Below are 20,801 nucleotides of genomic sequence, written 5' to 3'. Positions count from 1 at the left end.
TCTGAATATTTAAATAGCCAAATAAACATACCAATCTCTCTCTCTCTCTCTCTCTCTCTCTCTCTCTCTCTCTCTCTCTCTCTCTCTCTCTCTCTCTCTCTCTCTCTCTCCCTCTCTCCCTCTCTCTCTCTAACCCTCACCCTCACCCACTACACACACCGTACCAAAAAATCTCCATTAACAATACACTTTGACTAAATCTATATAAATGAGGAGGAGGAGGAGTAAGAAGCGGCCTGACCCTCCAATGGCGAGGCTAATCCGGGGCTCTCGCATAAAAATTAAAACGCACAAAACTATTAATGGAAACATAGACCCCAGACTATATTACGTGTTTTCTTTCTTGTTTTTACATTATTTAGTGTTTTCTCTCTTGTTTTTACATTATTTAGAGTTCCTGGCCGGTGAAAAGCTGATAAATGTAGAGTGAAATTCTGGCAATAGTCGAACGTTTAAGGTTTTTAGTAAGTTTTTAAGTCTTATCCGTTGTTGTGATGGTAGTTTAATGGTTTAAGAGAGCTGCTGACATGCTATTCTATAAAGCTTGTTTCTGTTGCCTCATCAAGTTGGTCAGAGAAGTTTTCAATTCTTCAGGTAACAGGGAAATCTTGTCCACATTCAGGTTGTTGTCAGGATGATGCCTTCATTCAGTGGGGCTCCTATGATGCTGGTCTTCATTATTTTTGTACCCTTTTCTTTCCTTCTCTTTTCTGACGGTGCTTCCCTGATGTTTCTCTTCATTATGGCTGTCATCTTCTCTTTACTCTGCTTTTATTTTTCTTCCCAAATTGGTAAAATATTTGTTCATGACTTCTTTCAATGCTTTCTTAATTTTGTATTTCCGTGTAGTAGTAACGCCACTATAATGCTGAGGATGTTACTGACACACTATTATATAAAGCCAGTCTATGTTTTATCAGGTAGTTGAGTGGCTTTCGTCCTTCAGTTAACAGGGAAGTCTTGTAACAATAAGTGTTATGCAAAGGAGGTTCTGATATAATATTCCTGTTTGTGCAACTACACATGTCTTCTTATCAAGTGCAGTAGTTTAGAGTGGCTTTCAATCCTTCACGCATTAGGGAACTCTTGTAGTAATGGCAGTGTAATGTTTAAAAGGTTACTCGTACGGTATTCCTGCTTGTGCAGCTACACGTATCTCGTCAGGAATTACAATATTTCGGAGTGGTATTCAGTCCTACAGGTCACAGGAAGTCTTGTAGTATTGGTGGTGTTATGCTTGAAAGGTCACTGATACGCTATTCACGTTTCTGTAGCTACACACATCTCGTCAGCAATTACAATATCTCGGAGTGCCTTTCAGTCCTTCAGGCAACAGGAAGTCTTGTAGTAATGGCAGTGTAACGGTTATGAGCTCACTGACACACTCTTCCTGTTTGTGCAGCTACGCGTGTCTTCCCTTCAAATAGTCGAGTGGGTTTCAGTCCGTCAGCTACCAGGGATGTGTTGTAGCAATGGCAGTGTAATGGTTAAGAGGTTACTGCTACGCTACTTATGTTTGTGCAGCTACACGTGTCTTCTCATCAAGTAGCTCAGAGTGGCTGTCAATGCTTCAGGTTCCAAGGAGCACATTCACATGATTTTCCACCCACTTTCCCGTCTCGTTTCCTCCCTTGGGGCGCGGCGGCTCGCTCTTCTAGCTCCTCCCGCTCCTTCCTTCCCGTCCCAGACTCCCTCGCCTCTCATGGAACATCAAACGAGCGGCGGGCCTCAGGTGGCTCCAGTAAAGACGTCCCAAACAGAGCAGCGCCGCCAGGACAGACACAAGATTCCCGCTGCCTTACATTATGCAACGACTTCCTGCCTTGTGGGAGACAAGTATGGCATGTTCTCTTTAGTGGTACAGGAGGTGGTGGAGCTGGTGGAGCTGGTGGTGGTGGTGGTGGTGATGTAATATTCCATACCAGAGTTTAGACCAGAAATAAAGCAAATCGTGTTCAGACTACTTAAGGCTGCTGATCCTCTGACTGCTATGGTTTCTCTTCAATCATAATAAATAAATATATATAGCCTGATGAAATTGTTTTCTTTTTCAGAGTATAATCTTAAAAGAAACCAGACAGAAAAAAGTCGAGTAGTTTAAAGTTTTGAATCCCAAAAGCAGAAAATTCATCCAGGGTTTCTCAAATTATGTGGTAATTGCAATAGGATTAATAAAAGGGTTAAAATTTTAATTAACATGGAAGAAAGTAGTTTACTTGAAGTCTAGTTGTTCTTTCCTTGCAGAAGAAAAAAATACAACTGGTACTTTCATGGGATTCTATCTTCATTCTTTTTTTTCATGGTTAGATTTTTTTTTCTGGTTTTCATAATAAGTCAAAATTTCCACTATTTATTAAAAGCACGTCCAAGAATTACAAGAAATGTGGATAAACATGTAAAAATAACTCTCTCTCTCTCTCTCTCTCTCTCTCTCCTCTCTCTCTCTCTCTCTCTCTCTCTCTCTCCCACCCCGCCACACACATCACACATCGTTTACCTTCGCACTCCTCCACCCTCATCGCCTGTCCTTCCTTATCAACACTCCTACTTCTCATTCCTTCTATAGCTGCTTCCTTCAAGGCGTTCACTCCCTCCCTCCTACTCGTTTCCTCTCCACCTCTCCCTCCCTCCCTCCCTCCCTCCGGACTGACAAAGCAATTCGGTAACAGACAATGCAATTAGTTAACTGGAGACTTTTTTGCGTTGCATCATAATTGGTCTGTCCATTTCGTTTCCTCACACAAAGAGGGAGCTTCCGGCGGCACTCACTCATTCTCGTGAGGCAAACGCCCACTCACACTCACGCCCACTCACTCACACCCAAGCACACTCTCTCTCTCTCTCTCTCTCTCTCTCTCTCTCTCTCTCTCTCTCTCTCTCTTTCTCTCTCTCTCTCTCTCTCTCTCTCGTACACACACACACACATCAATACAGGCACCCAGGCACACTTGTACACACGTTGTTGTTGTTTTTTTTTGTGGAAGTCTCGGTGATATATTAATAACACTGTTCTTTTTCCTGCAGGTAAGGTTGATTGGTTGGCTGGCTGGTGGGCATCATGTGATACAGGGAAAAGAAGTGAGGTGAGCTAGTCCTCTTAGTGGTGGTGCTAATGGTACTGGTGGTTCATAGTACAGCATGCACTACTACTACTATTACTACTACTACTACTACTACTGCTACTACTACTACTACCACTGCTAATACTACTACCACTACTACTACTACTTTACGAATACTGCTAAGACGAGTTTTTCCTCTAAGGAAAAACACGCTCAATTTGCAGTTTCTAAAAGTTAGAGAAAGAAAAAAGTTGGGTAATTTACTTAGAATTGTCTTAATATTTTTTTTCTGAAATAGTTCAAATCATAGGAGTTGGGTAATTTACTTAGAATTGTCTTAATATTTTTTTCTGAAATAGTTCAAATCATAGGAATAAGAGAAACAAAGAAAGTTAAAGAATTCCAGAGTTTTACCAGTAAATGTGGCACACGAGCACATTTATAGCTATTATTAAACACAAAAAGCTGAGCAGTGCATGCAACGCTGCACTGTTCAAGGCGCAGCAAGAAGGAAAATAGAAGTGGGTAGAGAATTCCAGTTTACCAGAGAAAAGGATAAGAATACAATTTCACAGCTATTAATAAAGGCAAGAAGCTGAATCGTGCACGCTACGCTGCAGTTTTCTTAAAAAAAAAAAGGTTCAAATTGTAGGAAGGAAGAAAACAGAAATAGGTAGAGAGTTCCAGAGTTGATCATTAAAAGAGATAAAAGAGCATAATTACTAATATTAATAACGAAAGAAGCTGAATGGTGCACGCTATGCTGCACCTCCACCACACGCTCTCATCCCTCACTAGGCCTTTAGTCAGCCTGAGAAGCCCTTGCCTCAGAAGCATTGTCCGCGGCGACCTCAGGATTAACGGCTCACGCTCAGTTTTCCCGTGTTTCCTTTGTACTGCAGCATTGTCATTCTTAACTCGTACAGATAATCAAAGAGTATCAGAGGAAATAACACGCTAAAATGTGACTTTGAGATGCCTACCGAGAGAAATCTATTTGAACTGTTGCCTTTTAATTTATATTATCAGCATAAGTCTAAATTATTTAACATAATCGAAAATGCTGTTTCTTTCATTATAATCTTTAGATATAGAACATCAACAAAATACACGTAGACTTCCTTTCTTACGTACAATGAGAAGAAAAAAGTTAGTTAAAGAAATGTATAGTTTTGAACAGTAATTCAAAATTATTACTTTGTTTTCTTCACAATCAATTTTCAGGCATGGAGCACGCATAAAAGAAAAAAAAATCTAAAACACACAGAGAAGAAATTGTCATTCTATATAAATGTATATAAAAAAAACTACTAAATTTTTTTTTCTTTCAGTATCATTTCAAGACAAACAACACACGGAATGAATAAATAAAAACACAAAATATGCAGCGGAGAAATAATATCACTGTATGAATAGAAAAAAAAAAAAAATCATATGCCATTTCCCTTTTCGAAATGAGAGAGAGAGAGAAAGACACACGTAAAATAAAAATTAAAAAAACAAAAATAAAAAAAACAAGCAAAACGTACTCAGGTAAAATGATCACGCACATAAAAAAGACACTACTCATCTCCATTTCGAAGTACGACGTGTTGCGCGGCCTCGGTGGACACGAAGCTGCGACACATTGGGGACACGTGAACACTAGGTACGTGTACGTATATGTATGTATGTACGTACCCTTGTCTTCCTCAGAGGGTACGGGGAAGCAGGGACGGAGAGAGAGTGAGGGAGTGAGGGAGTGAAGAAGGGCGTGAGGAAAGGGAGATAAGGTAGAATAAGGGAAGCGAGGGATGGAAGCAGGTTAAAGGGCAGATTTCTGGATGTATAGGAAAAATATACGAGAAGGAGAGAGGAGACAGAAGAGGAAGGAGAAGAGGAGGAAGAGGAGAACCAGTCGGGTTTAACAAGAATTTACGAAACTTCACTTCCAATGCAAATGTGTTAGAGGAGTTACTGGCGGGAGCGAGTGGTGCATTATGGGAGTCGTGGAGACGGCAGGCGGGTGTTAGGGAGTGTTTGCAGCCACGGGAGGACGAGACGAGGAAGTGTAGGGAGAAGAAGGGGAGCAAGACAACGACAATGACGAGGATCTGCACGGGAGCGATGATGATGATGATGATGATGGTGGTGGTGGTGATGGTGGTAGTGATAGTGGTGGTGGTGACGGTGGCGGTGGTGATGGTGATGATGATGACGATGATGATGACGAAGAAAGCACATGGCAAACTTTAAACCTTAAGAAATGTACATCTGTATATCATAGGAATGTATTCGTGAACGGTTTATATTGTGAACGGTTTATATTTTCATTTAAGTCTATTTAAGTCTATTTCCATAGGCCCTATGATTAATTAGTCAGATTTTCAAGAGCGTTTTTTTGTTTTGTTACTAAGGATACATTGTCCTCATTGAACTGTTTGCTAGATTCATGGAACCCTCCTTGGAAGCCCACATATTACCTTCCACTACAGCCTATGAAAAAAATGTTGAGATTAGAAGACAAAACTTTTGAGACTATAGTTCTATAACTCCTAACACTCTCGTGCGTGTAATCCTAAACACTCTTGAAAACCTGAACTTCTTATCTTCCACAAGAGCCTCTGATAAGTGCCAACACTCTACACTTTATCTTACTTCTAACCTCAAACGTTCTTGAAAACCTCCCTATTAACTCCTACCAAAGGCTGTGAAAAGTCGAAATAGTTAAAGTATACAGACTCTCTATTATAATATTCTACTTCTAACTCCCCCACCTTGAATTCCTTCCCAAATACACCAGTCTCCCTTGTATCTCCTACCTTTCTCCACGCACCTCCACCCACCACTTCACACTCCCTTCCAGCATCCCAGTGAGAATAGTTTGCCCGCAGGTTCATTTTTTCTTCCCATTTCTTCTGTGCGTAGGAGGAGTTACCTCCCGGCTATGCACTGATATGAGGAGGAGGAGGAGGAGGAGGAGGAGGAGGAGGAGGAGGAGGAGGAGGAGGAGGAGGAGGACAGAGAAAATAGAAGAACAAGAGCAAAAACAAGAAGAAAAAGAGCAAGGACAAGAAGAACGAGAACAAAAAGAGCAAGTACAGTAAAAGGAATAAGAACAAGAACAGGTAGAGGAAAAGGAGGAGGAGGAGGAGGAGAAAAAAAAAACAAGAAAAAAACGGAAAAAAGAAGGAAGAAGATGAAAGGGATTAGAAGGTGATGAGTGACAAGGCTGGATATGAAATAAAGAAAGAGAAAAGAGACGAAAATAAAAAGAAAAAGAAGAAAAGCACTGAAGAATCGAAGACTAAGGAGAGAGAGAGAGAGAGAGAGAGAGAGAGAGAGAGAGAGAGAGAGAGAGAGAGAGAGAGAGAGAGAGAGCAAAAGAATGAGAAAGCGCAGACAGGCAGGCAGGCAGGCAGGCAGGGAGGAAAGACGAGGAAGAGGGCGAGGAGGAGGAGGAAGAGGACGGTGGCGATGGTGGTGGTGGTGGCGGCGGCGAAGGAGGGAGAACGAAAAACGAGGTGAGATGATTCAAATCGCATTGAATCTATCGGAGAAGACGGCCTGAATTCTGGCAGTGATTCCGCAGCGAGGTTTTCTTTTCTGCCGCTTAAAAGAAAGGAAAGGAAGGGAAGGAAGGAGAGAGAGAGAGAGAGAGAGAGAGAGAGAGAGAGAGAGAGAGAGAGAGAGAGAGAGAGAGAGAGAGAGAGAGAGAGAGAGAGAGAGAGAGAGAGAGAGAGAGAGAGAGAGAGAGAGAGAGAGAGAGACCGGCCGTTGAGCTTCTCCCTCTAAGCTTTCCCCAGCAAGGCTCATACATAGAAACAAGCTGTCCAATGTAATAATGCCGGGCCAGGGATGCGGTACAGTAAATCCCACGGTAATTTACTGGCCAGATAATTGGTTGGTTATGTTCTCTGGAAGTTTGGTATTAAAGGAGGTGGAATAGGGAACAGGGGAAGGTTGTGAGAGAAAGGAGTGGTGGTAGTGTTGGTGGTGGTGGTAGTAGTAGTAGTATGATGATGATGATGATGATGATGATGATGATGATGATGATGATGATGCTTAAGAGGAGGAGGAGGAGGAGGAGGAGGAGGAGGAGGAGGAGACTGACGACGAGGAAGACGAGGACACATACGAAAAAAAGGAAAACAAACAAACAAACAAGGAAGGAAGAAAAACTAAAACGAAGAAGAAAACATGAAAGAATTAGTGTAAGAACAACAAACAAAATATGAGAAAAAAGAAGAGAAATAAAAAAAACTGAAAAGAGAAAACAGTAAACGCCAAGAAGAAACAAGAGAACAACAAGCAGATGGAAGGACAAGCAGGAGCAACAAGACCAACAGCACCAACCACAAACAACACATTAACGGCAGCAACATTTACACTTACATGGCGTCGTCCCGGCATCCCGCGGCGTCCCCGAGGTGCCTGAAGAGAGAGAAAAATCGCCTGTTCAGTCCTGCTTTGAATCCCTCAGGAGACGCAAGCAGGGTTGGTTCATGATGGCAAGGGAGGAGAGAGAGAGAGAGAGAGAGAGAGAGAGAGAGAGAGAGAGAGAGAGAGAGAGAGAGAGAGAGAGAGAGAGAGAGAGAGAGAGAGAGAGAGAGAGCAGGGTTGGTTCATGATGGCAAGGGGGAGAGAGAGAGAGAGAGAGAGAGAGAGAGAGAGAGAGAGAGAGAGAGAGAGAGAGAGAGAGAGAGAGAGAGAGAGAGAGAGAGAGAGAGAGCAGGGTTGGTTCATGATGGCAAGGGAGGAGAGAGAGAGAGAGAGAGAGAGAGAGAGAGAGAGAGAGAGAGAGAGAGAGAGAGAGAGAGAGAGAGAGAGAGAGAGAGAGAGAGAGAGAGAGAGAGAGAGAGAGCAGGGTTGGTTCATGATGGCAAGGGAGAGAGAGAGAGAGAGAGAGAGAGAGAGAGAGAGAGAGAGAGAGAGAGAGAGAGAGAGAGAGAGAGAGAGAGAGAGAGAGAGAGAGAGAGAGAGAGAAAGTTTTAGTGATTGTGGAGGTGACTAAAATAATTGACTTCCTTCTATTTTGTTTGTATTGAAAAAAGATGAGCTGGGTGGGAGAGTGTGCTAGAAAAATTGTATTGGTGGTGGTGGTGGTGGTGGTGGTGGTGAAGGTATTTGTTGTTGTTGTTGTTGTGATGGTTGTTGTTGTTGTTGATGTAGTAGTAGTAGTAGTAGTAGTAGTAGTAGTAGTAGTAGCAGCAGCAGCAGCAGCAGCAGCAGCAGCAGCAGCAGCAGCAGCAGCAGCAGCAGCAACAAAAGCAGCAGCAGTAACAACAATAGCAGTTATAGTACCAGCAGTAATAACATTCCTAACAACAATACAACCTACATCATAACCAACAGGAGAGAGTAAGGTAAGCAAACGACTACACAGGCAAGTACAGGTCCGTGGTAAGCAACACTACAATGGTAAGATACGAGCACGACCACCACAAGCACCACGGCCACCACCACAAGCAAAAAAACGAGGACAAAAAAAAAAAAAAAAAAAAAACATCCTTATTTTCCTTCCAAACAACAAAGGAGAGAAAGAGGAGGAGAAAGAGAATGAGGAAAGAAAGGAAGTGAAAGAGAGGGAGGGAGAGGGAAGGGACAGACAGGAAGGCCACGTCCGTCTCCCTCAAAGTTGCCCAGACAAAAAGGAGATCAGTTAATTAGCATTCGGCTCATGACCCACAAAAAAAAAGACCGAACTAATGACCAAACTTAAGGCGGATGAATATTTACGTTGCTCAACACAAATTTCCTCTCTTTCCCTGTCCATTTTTCTTTTTCTTACAAATATTTCTTTTTACGTAACCGACGGTCCTGTTTTTTTCCTCCTGTCTTCCTTTTCTTCTTTCTTTGCATTGTGATTATGGCCGGCCGGGTTGTGATGGTGGTGGTGGGGGAGGGAAGACCTGCCTTTGTGTGTGTTTCGCGGTGGTGATGGTGGGGGGTGGTGGGGGAAGAAGGGGAAGAATGGGGGTTGTGTCTAATGATGCCGGCCAAACAGAGGTGAGGGGAAGGAAGGGACGCATGTTTGCGGAGACAACAATGTTCAGGGCACCGGGCAAGGAGGCGGCGTGTGGGCGTGTAGGGAGTAGGGACGACTGTCACTACTGGTGGTGGTGGTGGTGGTGGTGGTAATGGTTATAACGGTAGCAGCATTAAAACAACAACAACGAAAATACTACTACTACTACTACATAGTTTTACTAATTATTATAATACCACTTCTGCTACTTGTATTACTTTTACTACTGCTGCTACTACTACTATTACTATTACTACCGCTATTACTACTACTACTACTACTACTATTACTACTACTACTGACAAGAATGATAATGTTGGTGATAGTTATGACTATGAAGTAAAATAACAACAACAACAACAACAACAACATCATCATCTACCATCCACAACCACCACAACACAACGGCGTCATTAATCACCACCACTCTCCTCCCTGGGGATCGTAACGTAACCCTAACGGGAAGAATCGATTAAGAACGCATTATTTCTTTCTCTACAAATCACTGTGGTGCGTTTACTTTTATTACATTTACCGCCCACACACACACACACACACACACACACACACACACACACACACACACGTCTTCCTTTCCTTATATATGTGCTTATTTTTGCTTTTATTACGGCAAAAAAATGTATGAACTTGAACACAAACACACACACACACACACACACACACACACACACACACACACACACACACACACACACGTGAAGGAGAGGACAAATGCTCATCAAATCTTCTATATAAACAAAACTCTCTCTCTCTCTCTCTCTCTCTCTCTCTCTCTCTCTCTCTCTCTCTCTCTCTCTCTCTCTCTCTCTCTCTCTCTCTCTCTCTCTCTCTCTCTCTCTCTCTCTCTCTCTCTCTAAGGACACTCAGGACTTGACAGAAAATTACGACTTGTGAAAACTTTCTGTATCCCATGGAGTGTCGTCATAAGCTATATCAAATTCAAAAGGTCAGGGCGCATCAAAAGCTATCACCAAACTACTGTCATTCACGGGGAAGAGAGAGTGAAAGAGACACACTTGAACATCATCTTTCTACGGACGTGAAGTTTCCGAGGCATTGCAGTTCGTAAAATAATGATACAAAAGAAAAATAGAAAGGGTTTTAATAGTTGGATACAGGTATATTATATTCTAATACGCTGCCTGCCGCGTGTAGACCTCCTGGCTTCTTGTAGCTTACTTCTCTTTCTTCTTATGTTCTTAGTTGTGTTAGAGAATGTGCCCCGCAATATTACGTTCTTAAGTTCTTAACAGCTTTAGGAAGACATCTCGCCCATTCTTATGTTCTTATGTTCTTAACCGGTTCAGGAATTCCACGCAATCTTATGTCTTATGGTCTTATCTGTTTCAAGTAGTACTCAGCATTCTTATGTTCTTATGGTCTTAGTTGTTTCAAGAAGTCCCTGGTATCCTTATATTCGTAGCTATTTCAAGAAGATACCTCTCACATACTTACGTTCGTATGTTCGTTAAATACTTCAAGAAGGTATCCCACACATTCTTACATTCTTATGGTCTCAGGAATACGTCCTACGCCTAAGTCTAAATAAGAACCACAAAGAAGCACCAGAAAGAGAAGAAAACAAACACAACCTGAATAAAGCTCCGTTATCCCCACCTACTGACTTTTCCCCTCCTACTCTATACATGTCTCTCATGTTCTACGTAATGCTTTGTGTGTACGGGAACGAAAATAACTTCAGTACAGATTCTATAAAAGATCAGTCGGTCAGACAGTCCCTCGTTCTCCATCCCGTATTTTTTTCATTTTTGTTTTATGTGAACGAGAACGAGAATAATTTTAAATTATGCCGATCGGTCAGTCGATCAGAAGATTAGTCAGTCAAGCAGTCGGTCAGGAGATGGGTTATTTTGAAGATCAGTCAGTCAGTCAATCAGTCAGTCAGTAAAAAAAAAGAAAAAAAAAAGCCTGTCAACCAGTCATTCAGTCAAACGATCAATTAGTCAGTCAGTCAGAAGATCAGTCGGCCAGTTAGTCAATCATTTAATCAATCAGCCACTCAACCAGCCAAACCAGTCAGTCAGTTAGTCCGTCCCACCGGCCTTTCGTCGTACCCTATCCCGTCACCAGCCTGGAGTGAATTACGAAGCAGGAACATCTACAGTAAATGTACAATTTTAGCTCATTACTCCCCCATCACCCAGGCCATTAGAAGTAAGTGGCGCCGGGACGAGAATGAGGACGCCGCTGGGAACACGTCTCGCAATTAGGGTTCTTCGCTTATCTATTTATATTTTTCTTTAGTGTTCTTTATTTTTTTATATTTTTTTTTAGAGGAGAGAACGGAGAAATGGCTGTTATCTAAGCCATAGTAGCTTTTATAAAACGTGTGTGTGGGTGAAGAGAGAGAGAGAGAGAGAGAGAGAGAGAGAGAGAGAGAGAGAGAGAGAGAGAGAGAGAGAGAGAGAGAGAGAGAGAGAGAGAGAGAGAGAGAGAGAGAGAGAGAGAGAGAGAGAGAGAGAGAGATGCTACATACAATATTTAACTGCGACCATTCCTATTTCTCAAAAAAAAAAAAAAATGTATATACTTTTTCGTTTCAATTTAGGCTTTCGCACGGAATCTATTTTTTTTAAGCACGGAATACATTAACCATGGGAAAGTGTGGTGTTGGTGTTGGTAGTCGCAAGGTGCCTCCTGTGATGCGTTCGCTAGTGTTGTGTTGTGCTGTGTTGTCTCTGCAGCAACAATCCTTGATAAGATTATTTAGCTCTTTCCTTTACTGTCTACCATTGTTTTTGTCTGTATATTTCATCTTTTTTTTTTTATCGGACAAAATTTATAGGTTGTTTCCCTCATTTTTTTTTTTTTTTTTTTGTGTTAGAAAAGATGGGATCGTTTACATAAAAAATAAGGAAATCAGGGAAGCTGCAAGAAACCATCAGGCCTATTCATAGCGGCCAATGTATGAAACGAACGTACCTATTTCCACCTATCGTCCTCATCCATAAGTTTGTTTAATCTTCTTTTAAAGCTTCCTAATGACTCAGCACTAACAACCTGATTACTGAGTCCGTTCCATTCATCTATCATATTTTCTTTTCTACCTTCGTGTTGCTGTGTATACGGTTTGCCACGAGTGAACAGTTGGTGAAAATGGAAACATCAAAGACAAGGCTCAACATCGAGATGGCAGCCAGTAATGGTGGACTGATATTTTCTTTTTATTTAATGTGTGAAAAATGTCGGTCAACAACACACACAAAAAAAAAAAAAAAAGGAAAAGGACGCTCATTAATTTTCTACTCCCCCATAAAAAGTTAAGCATTGAAGGTAACACAATTTCACAGCATCATCGGGCGTATACACCGAACGATGTCACAATATTCACCTCACTACTCGTCCAGTTTTAATTTGATTTACAGCAGTTGCTGTGTTCCGTTGCGCCACGACACGCTACATCGCTACGCTTTGCTGGGAAAAAAAAAAAAACTATTTCCACACCAAGCTAACAGAAAAAAAAATTTAAAAACTTATGAAAAAAAGTGAAAAAGCATGGTATGAAAAAATATATATTATCATACCGCTCTAATTTGCATGGAACGCCTATCGGGGAGATAATGAAAAATGAGAGAAAAAAGTTTATATATTAAAGCAAGTGTGCACCAAGTGCTTTAATCCGTTCGCTGCTGATAATATTCATAGCACAGTAAAAAAAAAAAATAATAATAATAAACTGTTTGCTTGCACACACACACACACAGAGAGAGAGAGAGAGAGAGAGAGAGAGAGAGAGAGAGAGAGAGAGAGAGAGAGAGAGAGAGAGAGAGAGAGAGAGAGAGAGAGAGAGAGAGAGAGAGAGAGAGAGAGAGAGAGAGAGAGAAAATTATTTTTGTCTTTTCCAATCTACATATATTTAACAGACTGTCCTTTAAAACGTATTCAAATTGTACGTGATCACATAGAAAAATAATGACAATCAGTGAAAATAAACTAGCCTTCCTCTCGGACTCAGGCACTTTTGTTTTAGGAATGGCATCATGAGTAGTTAACCTGCATTAACACGTTTGTACAATTTTACCGAAGAGAAAAAGTTGGTTGCATGAACAAAAGAAAGATTATACCCTTTTACTGCTATTTGGTACGCGTTTCTTTAACTACTAACCCATCTGAGTCGCATTTTTCTTGTTCTAGAGCCATCTTCTTACATTGTACTGGCTAGAAATTGCAAAAGCTGTTCATCTTTATCCCCTTATTCCTTTCAGATGATTATAAAGGTTCCATTCAGATGATTATAAAGGTTCCATAGATGACTTTTAAGTGCTGTGAATTGTTGCATATCACAATGAAAGGGTTAGCATTGCACTGTTGACCTGCAAACTGACCAACCCAAGCTCCTCCTTCCCTCTCGGATCTTCTGTCTATATATTTTCATGCACGGCATCACGAGAAGTTAAGGTTAAGGTGCGTGAAAAGAGAGGAGAAAGACTAATATTGATTAACATACTACTGGGGAACTGGAAACCATCTCAAACCGCTCCCTCCCTTACTACCTTCCCTCCCTTCTTCCCTCACCACCTTACCCTGCGTGAACAAGTTTTTTTTTTTTTACAAGTTTACCGAAAAGAAAGGCTGACTGTCTGAAAAGAAGAATAATTAACATTGTACTGAAAACCTACGAACTGACAATCTTAAACTGCTCCCTCCCGCACTTCCTTCTCTCACTACCTCCTGCCCAATGACAATATCGTGCTGCTCCCTCCCTCCCTCCTTCCCTCCCTCTCTCACGCCCTCCCTTCTCTCACTTCCCCTCGAGCCAATGATGTCTTAGGCAACGCGCATCCAGTCCATATAAAAATCTCTCCCTTTAGTTCACATTTCCAAAACACATCCTTGCTTCAAATTTACGAGACCCATGCATTATTTCCAGCCTTTTGAAATCTGAAAGGACTCGAAAACGCACGAATGTACATAAACCTTCCCCTAAAATATTTGTTCAGAAATTTCCAAACACACTCAGAATTTTTTAGGTGGATTCATGAATTCTTTCCAGCCCTTGAAATTTGAAAGGCCTCAAAAATGCAGCTTTGTCGGACTTTCTAAATTATGGAGAAGGCTTAACAAGGTCGGATGGGGCTTCTTTTAGTGGAGAGAGAGAGAGAGAGAGAGAGAGAGAGAGAGAGAGAGAGAGAGAGAGAGAGAGAGAGAGAGAGAGAGAGAGAGAGAGAGAGAGAGAGAGAGAGAGAAAGACGACAGAAGAGAACAGAGAGAGGAGTAAAACAGACAGACAAACACATAAACAAACAAACAGACATACCACATAGAAAAACAACCACACGAACAGATAACAAACAAGCCCACAAGCACAAGAAGCTTACCAGTACAGTGATAAACAAAGAAATAGATAGATACAGACAAATAGATAACCCACAAGCATACAAAAATTTAACTGGTCAAGAGAAGGAGAGGCAAGCCAGGGATGAAAATAAGAGAATGGGAAAAAAAGGGAAGAAAAGAAACTGCGAGAGAGAGAGAGAGAGAGAGAGAGAGAGAGAGAGAGAGAGAGAGAGAGAGAGAGAGAGAGAGAGAGAGAGAGAGAGAGAGAGAGAGAACGTCACCATCAAACCAGGACACCACCTCAATACCTTCTCCTCACCTGGCCCTGACACCTTGCCTACTCCCACCATCACCTGGGCCCCGCCTGATAATTACTCTCTACTCTCCTGCACATCAGCGGGAAGCGGGAGGAGAGACACACACACACTATTTCTTGATATCTTTCCCTTCACTCTTTATATTTCTTTTCATACGATTTCGAAGTCCGATATTTCTTCTGCGTTTATTTTGTTTTATCTTCCCTTAAAATGCCTTTATTAATTTTTGTTCTTTTTTTTCACTCATTAATTTTTCGCTTGATTTCAAGGTTCTATATTTCTTAATTATTTGTGATGTCTAGCTACATTTTGTCTTTGTTCTTTGTCTTCTTTCTTTACAGTTATTATTAATTTTCTTACGTTTTTCTCTCCTTTGATCTCAAAGTCTTATTTGTATTATCTATTCATTATCTGGGTTTTTCTTCTTTTTCATATAATTTCGTTCTTTTCACTTATTAGTTTTTCGTATGATTTAAAAAACCTATCTTTCTTTGTACTTCACGAACTTACTTGTATTATCTATCTATTATCTGGATTTTCTTCTTTCTTCCCTACTTCATTTAATATTTCCTTCCTTTTGTAGATCCTGGGGACAAAATGAAAAACAGTATTATTGATTCACAATTTGCCTTTACTCTCACCAAATAGTTTAATCTTTATCTTCCCTGTAGATTCTCGTGGCAAAAGTTGAGAAAAACACTCACTTCTATTTTACGTAAAGACTAAGACTTGGACGCTTTGTGAAGTAAGTTGCAAGCTGTGGAAAATTAAACTTACTAAGGATGTTAATGTGAAAGATACTGACTGGTTGACTTATTGATCTCTCGAATCTTAAGGTCCCATGGCACCAAGAAGGAAGGGAAAAGTAAAGACAAGACACTCGGTTACGTAAAAAGAAATTATTGTAAGGAAAGGAGATGAATGAACAAGGAAGATATTCGTATTGGCAAGCTACTAATTAATTCACTGAGTCGCAGCAACAGGGTCATATAGCGCTCAAAATGAAGGGAAGAGAGAAGGAAAGGTAGAAGTATAGTGACCATATTCTGAAACAATTCTGCACCGCATCCAGACTACTTTCAAAAGCCTCTAGCTGAAGTTACAGAAGTTTCTTATAGTGTTTTTAGTGTCCAAGTGACAGATTAACCAGATTTATTATATACGTATTGTTAACAGGAGAAGCATTCTTGAAAATCTAGCAATTCATTTCTGTGACCTTTGAAAATAGTCGTGATCAGAAATCATAGCGTTTCAGAATACGGGCTCAAGAGAGAAGCAGAAAAAAAGATTAATTAACAGATATAAGAGAAAAGGAACTGAAACGCTGAGAGAGAAGGGAAATGAGAGTTGGTTTCAGGACCGAAATGAAAATAAAGGTGAACGAAACTAATGAAACGAAAGGAAGAGATACGAAAATTACGGAATAAAGGTATAGCAACTTTGGTAGAAGGGTGGTGATGTTGATTTTAGGACTGCAGTGAAAAAAAAAAAAGATAAACAGAATTAACAAAACGAAAGGACGAGAGGCGAAAACTAAGGAGAGAGAGAACAGAAACCCTGAAATAGAAACGGAGATGAAAGGCAGTTAATATTAGAACCGAAGTTAAAAAAAAAAACAAATAAATCTAGTGAACAGAACTAACGAAACGACAGGAGGGCAGACGAAAATAAAGGAATGAAAGAAGAGAAACTTAGAACTAGATACGAAAAAAAAAAAAAAATAAATAATGAAGGAATAGAAAGGAGGCCAAAGAGGTGATTTTAGAACCAAGCTGAAAAAAAAAAAAAAGGCGAACACAACTAACGAAACGAAAGGACGAGGAACGAAAATGAAGGACAGAAGTGGAGTTGGGAGAACTGCCGCGGAAAGGGAGACAAACTGACACGCACATTTTCTTCACCAGTTTCCCGGCAGCCTTTTCTCTCCCTTGAAATACACAGTTTCCCAAGATGATAACTTTTTACACGTCTAACTTGACATATTATTTAATTGCATTTCTGTATCTCGTCCTCTTTGAAACAGCTACCCCTTTTCTTCTTTCCTCCTCCTCCTTTTCTGTCCTCTGGTTTTCTCTCCCCGTGGTCATTTCCCTCCCTGCTGTTTCTGCCTCTGATTCCCTCCTCCTCCTCCTCCTCCTCCTCCTCCTCCTCCTCCTCCTCTTCCCTTTCCTTCTTCCAGCAATGAGATAGAACGCTCGTCTTGAATCCAATGTCACGATTTATTGATGAAACTGTTTCTTTCAGCGGCACAAATTTACGGGGCGGCGCTCCATTAAGCTAACTGTCTCTTTGTAGGTAACTCCGACAGTGGGTGTTGCTGGGGAGGGGACGGGGAGGGCCGGTGGATGGGAAGGGGAAGGAAGAGGGGGAAGAAAGGGACAACCTGAAGGCACAACTCCCACGAATTTCTCTGTGAAGGAACGAAGTCTAAATTCAGAAGACTCCAAATAAACGGTTCCTTTTGCCATTCTCTCTCTCTCTCTCTCTCTCTCTCTCTCTCTCTCTCTCTCTCTCTCTCTCTCTCTCTCTCTCTCTCTCTCTCTCTCTCTCTCTCTCAGTTCGCTCCTTATTTCCTCGTTCTTTCCTCTTAATTTCTACTCCCCCTTTTCCTCCTCCTATACATACATTCCAGCGCCTGATTGATTACTCCATTCTGCCTTTCATCCCTGCCTTCCTTTGCCGGAAAGTTACGGTTAACCAACTACCTGCTCCTGGCTGTTCTTAAACACACACACATACGCACACATATATAATTACACATGTGTGCGTGTACGAGGAAAGGGGTGGGAGAGAGAGAGAGAGAGAGAGAGAGAGAGAGAGAGAGAGAGAGAGAGAGAGAGAGAGAGAGAGAGAGAGAGAGAGAGAGAGAGAGAGAGAGAGAGAGAGAGAGAGAGAGAGAGGGGGGGGGAGATGCCTACTCACATACACACAGACAAAGACAAACAAAAACATATAAACAAATAAGCAAAGAGACAGAATAAACGAAGCGAGACACTGACCGAAACGGAAAAAGAAATAAGTAAAACAGTTGTCTTGTTTATTGGAACATTTTACGAAGCAGATATAGTAGTATCGCACATAAACAAGGGAACGCATGATAAATAGGAGATAAAGGATAAGAGAAGCGAGGGAAAAAAATGAACGCGACAAGGAAGGAAGCAAGGAAGGAAGGAAGGAAGGAGAAAAGATGCAGGATAAAAATTAAACAGATACGAATTAGGGAAGAATAAACAAGAAGATAAATAATGAATAGTTAAATGTAAATTAATTGCAAATTAATGGAAAGTTGAAGGAAAATTGAACTTTTAAAAATCACAAGGAAATGAACAAGCAAAAAAAGTAAAAAAAAAGTATTAATGACAAAAAAAAAAATAAAATAGACATAATATAGAAATAAAACAAGAGAGCACGACAAAAAAGACAACTTCATAAAAAAGGAGAGATAAAACTATGTAAATATAAGAAAAACTAACGAGCAAAAAGAAGAAATATATTAATGATAGAAAAATAAATAAATAAAGGGACATATGTAAATAGAACGAGAGTGCATGACAAGAAAAGGAAAAATAAAAATAAAAAAATAAAAAAATGCAGTAATGAAAACGGAACAACAAGAATTACAATGGCAGTTCTTAATGAGAGACAGGACGCTGCGCTGAAAGGAACGAGAGAAGGGAAGGAAAATTATGGAAAAAAATGGAATTAATTAGGAGGAGAGGAGAAATATATAACATGAAAGAAAACGACATTCGTTCTGCTCCAAAGATTTACTCAAAGAGGGTGACTGGAATAAAGTATAAGATGGAAAACAGGGAACAAAGAAGGACGGAAGAATGGAAGGAGGAGGGGAAGAAAGGAAGAAAGAAAGAAAGAAAGAAAGAAAGAAAGAAAGAAAGAAAAAGAAAAAACGGAAGGAACGAAGAAAAGCAGAAAGAAGAAAGCAAAGGATTTATGGCAAAAAGATTATTAAGCAAATAGATACGTAGGTAGTTAAACAGATGGATATGGATATATATATATATATATATATATATATATATATATATATATATATATATATATAGAGAGAGAGAGAGAGAGAGAGAGAGAGAGAGAGAGAGAGAGAGAGAGAGAGAGAGAGAGAGAGAGAGAGAGAGAGAGAGAGAGAGAGAGAGAGAGAGAGAGAGAGAGAGAGAGAGAGAGAGAGAGAGAGAGAGAGAGAGAGAGAGAGAGAGAGAGAGAGAGAGAGAGAGAGAGAGTTAGAATAATTAAGGTACTCAATAAGACAAAACCTGGAGAGTATGAAAAGAAAAAAAAAAAAAAAAAGAACCAGCTACACGTAAATAATATGCACTTTGCCCGCATTACATTATGAGCCCAAGATGTTACATACTTAGATAGTCAAGTGTAAAAACAGAATAACATGCCGTATTTATTTCCACGTCAATATTTTCCGAACTCCCAAGGCCTCTCATCTCCTGACAGTCTCTTTACAAAACCTGACAGCTGGTAGATTTTCAGCTAATAAAAAGGCTTAAATATTGAAGAGAAAATACTGCACACACCAGAGATTTGCATCGAATGTTACTGTACTCTTATCTATGACTAATGAACAACTTGCAGCTTAAAAGGATAAAATGTTTATTATTATTATTATTTTATTATTATTGTTATTATCATTATTATTATTATTATTATTATTATTATTATTTAAAGCTAGAATTATTTCACTTATTCCAGACTTGGGTGTTTGGGTTAGAAATTATGCTCTCTCTCTCTCTCTCTCTCTCTCTCTCTCTCTCTCTCTCTCTCTCTCTCTCTCTCTCTCTCTCTCTCTCTCTCTCTCCCACCACGATCCTCTCAGTCTTCTTTCCAATCCTTCATTTTATTTCTAAAGCCATTGCTTCCTCTGAGCCTCAAAAATTCTCTCTCTCTCTCTCTCTCTCTCTCTCTCTCTCTCTCTCTCTCTCTCTCTCTCTCTCTCTCTCTCTCTCTCTCTCTCTCTCTTACACACACACACACACACACACACACACACACACACACACGTACTTCTCCAGCTATCTAAAACTACATTTTCTTTTCCCTTTTACTCTTTCCCTCGCTCTCCCTTCTCTCCTAGCTTCCAGTTTCCTTTCAGACATCTAAAACTATCTCCTTTTTATTATTTTCACGCAAACGCATTTTCCTCGTCCACCCCCTTTACCCCCTATCCTCTCTCCCTCTCTCCCTCTCAGTGCTGCGAGAGACAGTAAAGTGTGAGCAAGAGCAAGATATGTTTCGCATGAACTCGGGATTAGCGGTAACGAGGGAGCGTCGCTGCGTACGTATATTTTTGGCTAAAGATGAGATACGCCTGAGTCCACTTACGGTCCTCCTCCCTTGCCCGCCAGTTTGAGGCGAGCCGCGGCCGATGTGGACCAGACTTATGGGACAGAAGTAGGGAGAAATATTCTTTTTTCTTAGCTTGGGGCAGGAGTGAGGGTGGGAAGAGAGAGAAAGAGAAAAAGGGAGAGTGTGTGTGTTTGTGTGTTTATCCCTCAGAAACACTCCTCCTGACGTTACATTCTTTGATAAGCGCCCTGTATATTCCTACCACCTAGTATTCCCTCAGGTCCTGCTAACTCGCATCCACTACTCCCTCTGCAGCTAATCTATTCCTCTAAAGCCTTAATACACCCGTAAAAATCCTATCTAGCGGGCAATCTTCGCGCTCCAACTCCTTCCTCTTTATTGTTGTAATGTATTTTTACGCTGCTTCTGTTCCTGCTCTTCCCAGACGCCGCCGCCACTACTACTGTTACTGCTAATACTCTTTCTCTTACTCCTTTTCCCTCTCCTTCCTCTACTTCAAGTTCTTCCTTCAGCATCGCAGTGCACGCATCCTGTTCCTCCTTCCTCCTCACTCACTCACCTCTTCACGGCAGCAAGACAATAGCAAGTTCTTTCCCCCCTCTTCGTCATCTTCTTCCTCCTCCCTCCTTCACTTCCCTTCTCATTTCCTCACCACGCAAAAAGTGTTTTCTCTCTCCTCTCCTTTCTTCTTTTTCCTCTCACCTACTCCTCCTCCTCCTCCTCCTCCTCCTCGCACTCTTCCTCAGTACCTCCTCGGCCATT

At 40.9% G+C, this 20,801-nt stretch overlaps 1 long non-coding RNA gene across 5 annotated transcripts in view; it reads right to left on the bottom strand.

The window, feature by feature from the left end:
- The window catches only part of LOC135090185 (uncharacterized), a 260,934-nt gene that overhangs the window by 225,214 nt on the left and 14,919 nt on the right, over positions 1–20,801 (bottom strand). For all 5 annotated transcript variants that reach the window (XR_010261819.1, XR_010261818.1, XR_010261817.1 and 2 more), the window contains exon 2: positions 7,437–7,475. This is a non-coding gene — a long non-coding RNA (uncharacterized LOC135090185). The remainder of the gene's footprint in view (positions 1–7,436; positions 7,476–20,801) is intronic.

This window comes from Scylla paramamosain, chromosome 3 (genome assembly GCF_035594125.1).
Source record: "Scylla paramamosain isolate STU-SP2022 chromosome 3, ASM3559412v1, whole genome shotgun sequence".
NCBI lineage: Eukaryota > Metazoa > Arthropoda > Malacostraca > Decapoda > Portunidae > Scylla > Scylla paramamosain.
This window is presented reverse-complemented; position numbering and strand designations above follow the sequence as displayed.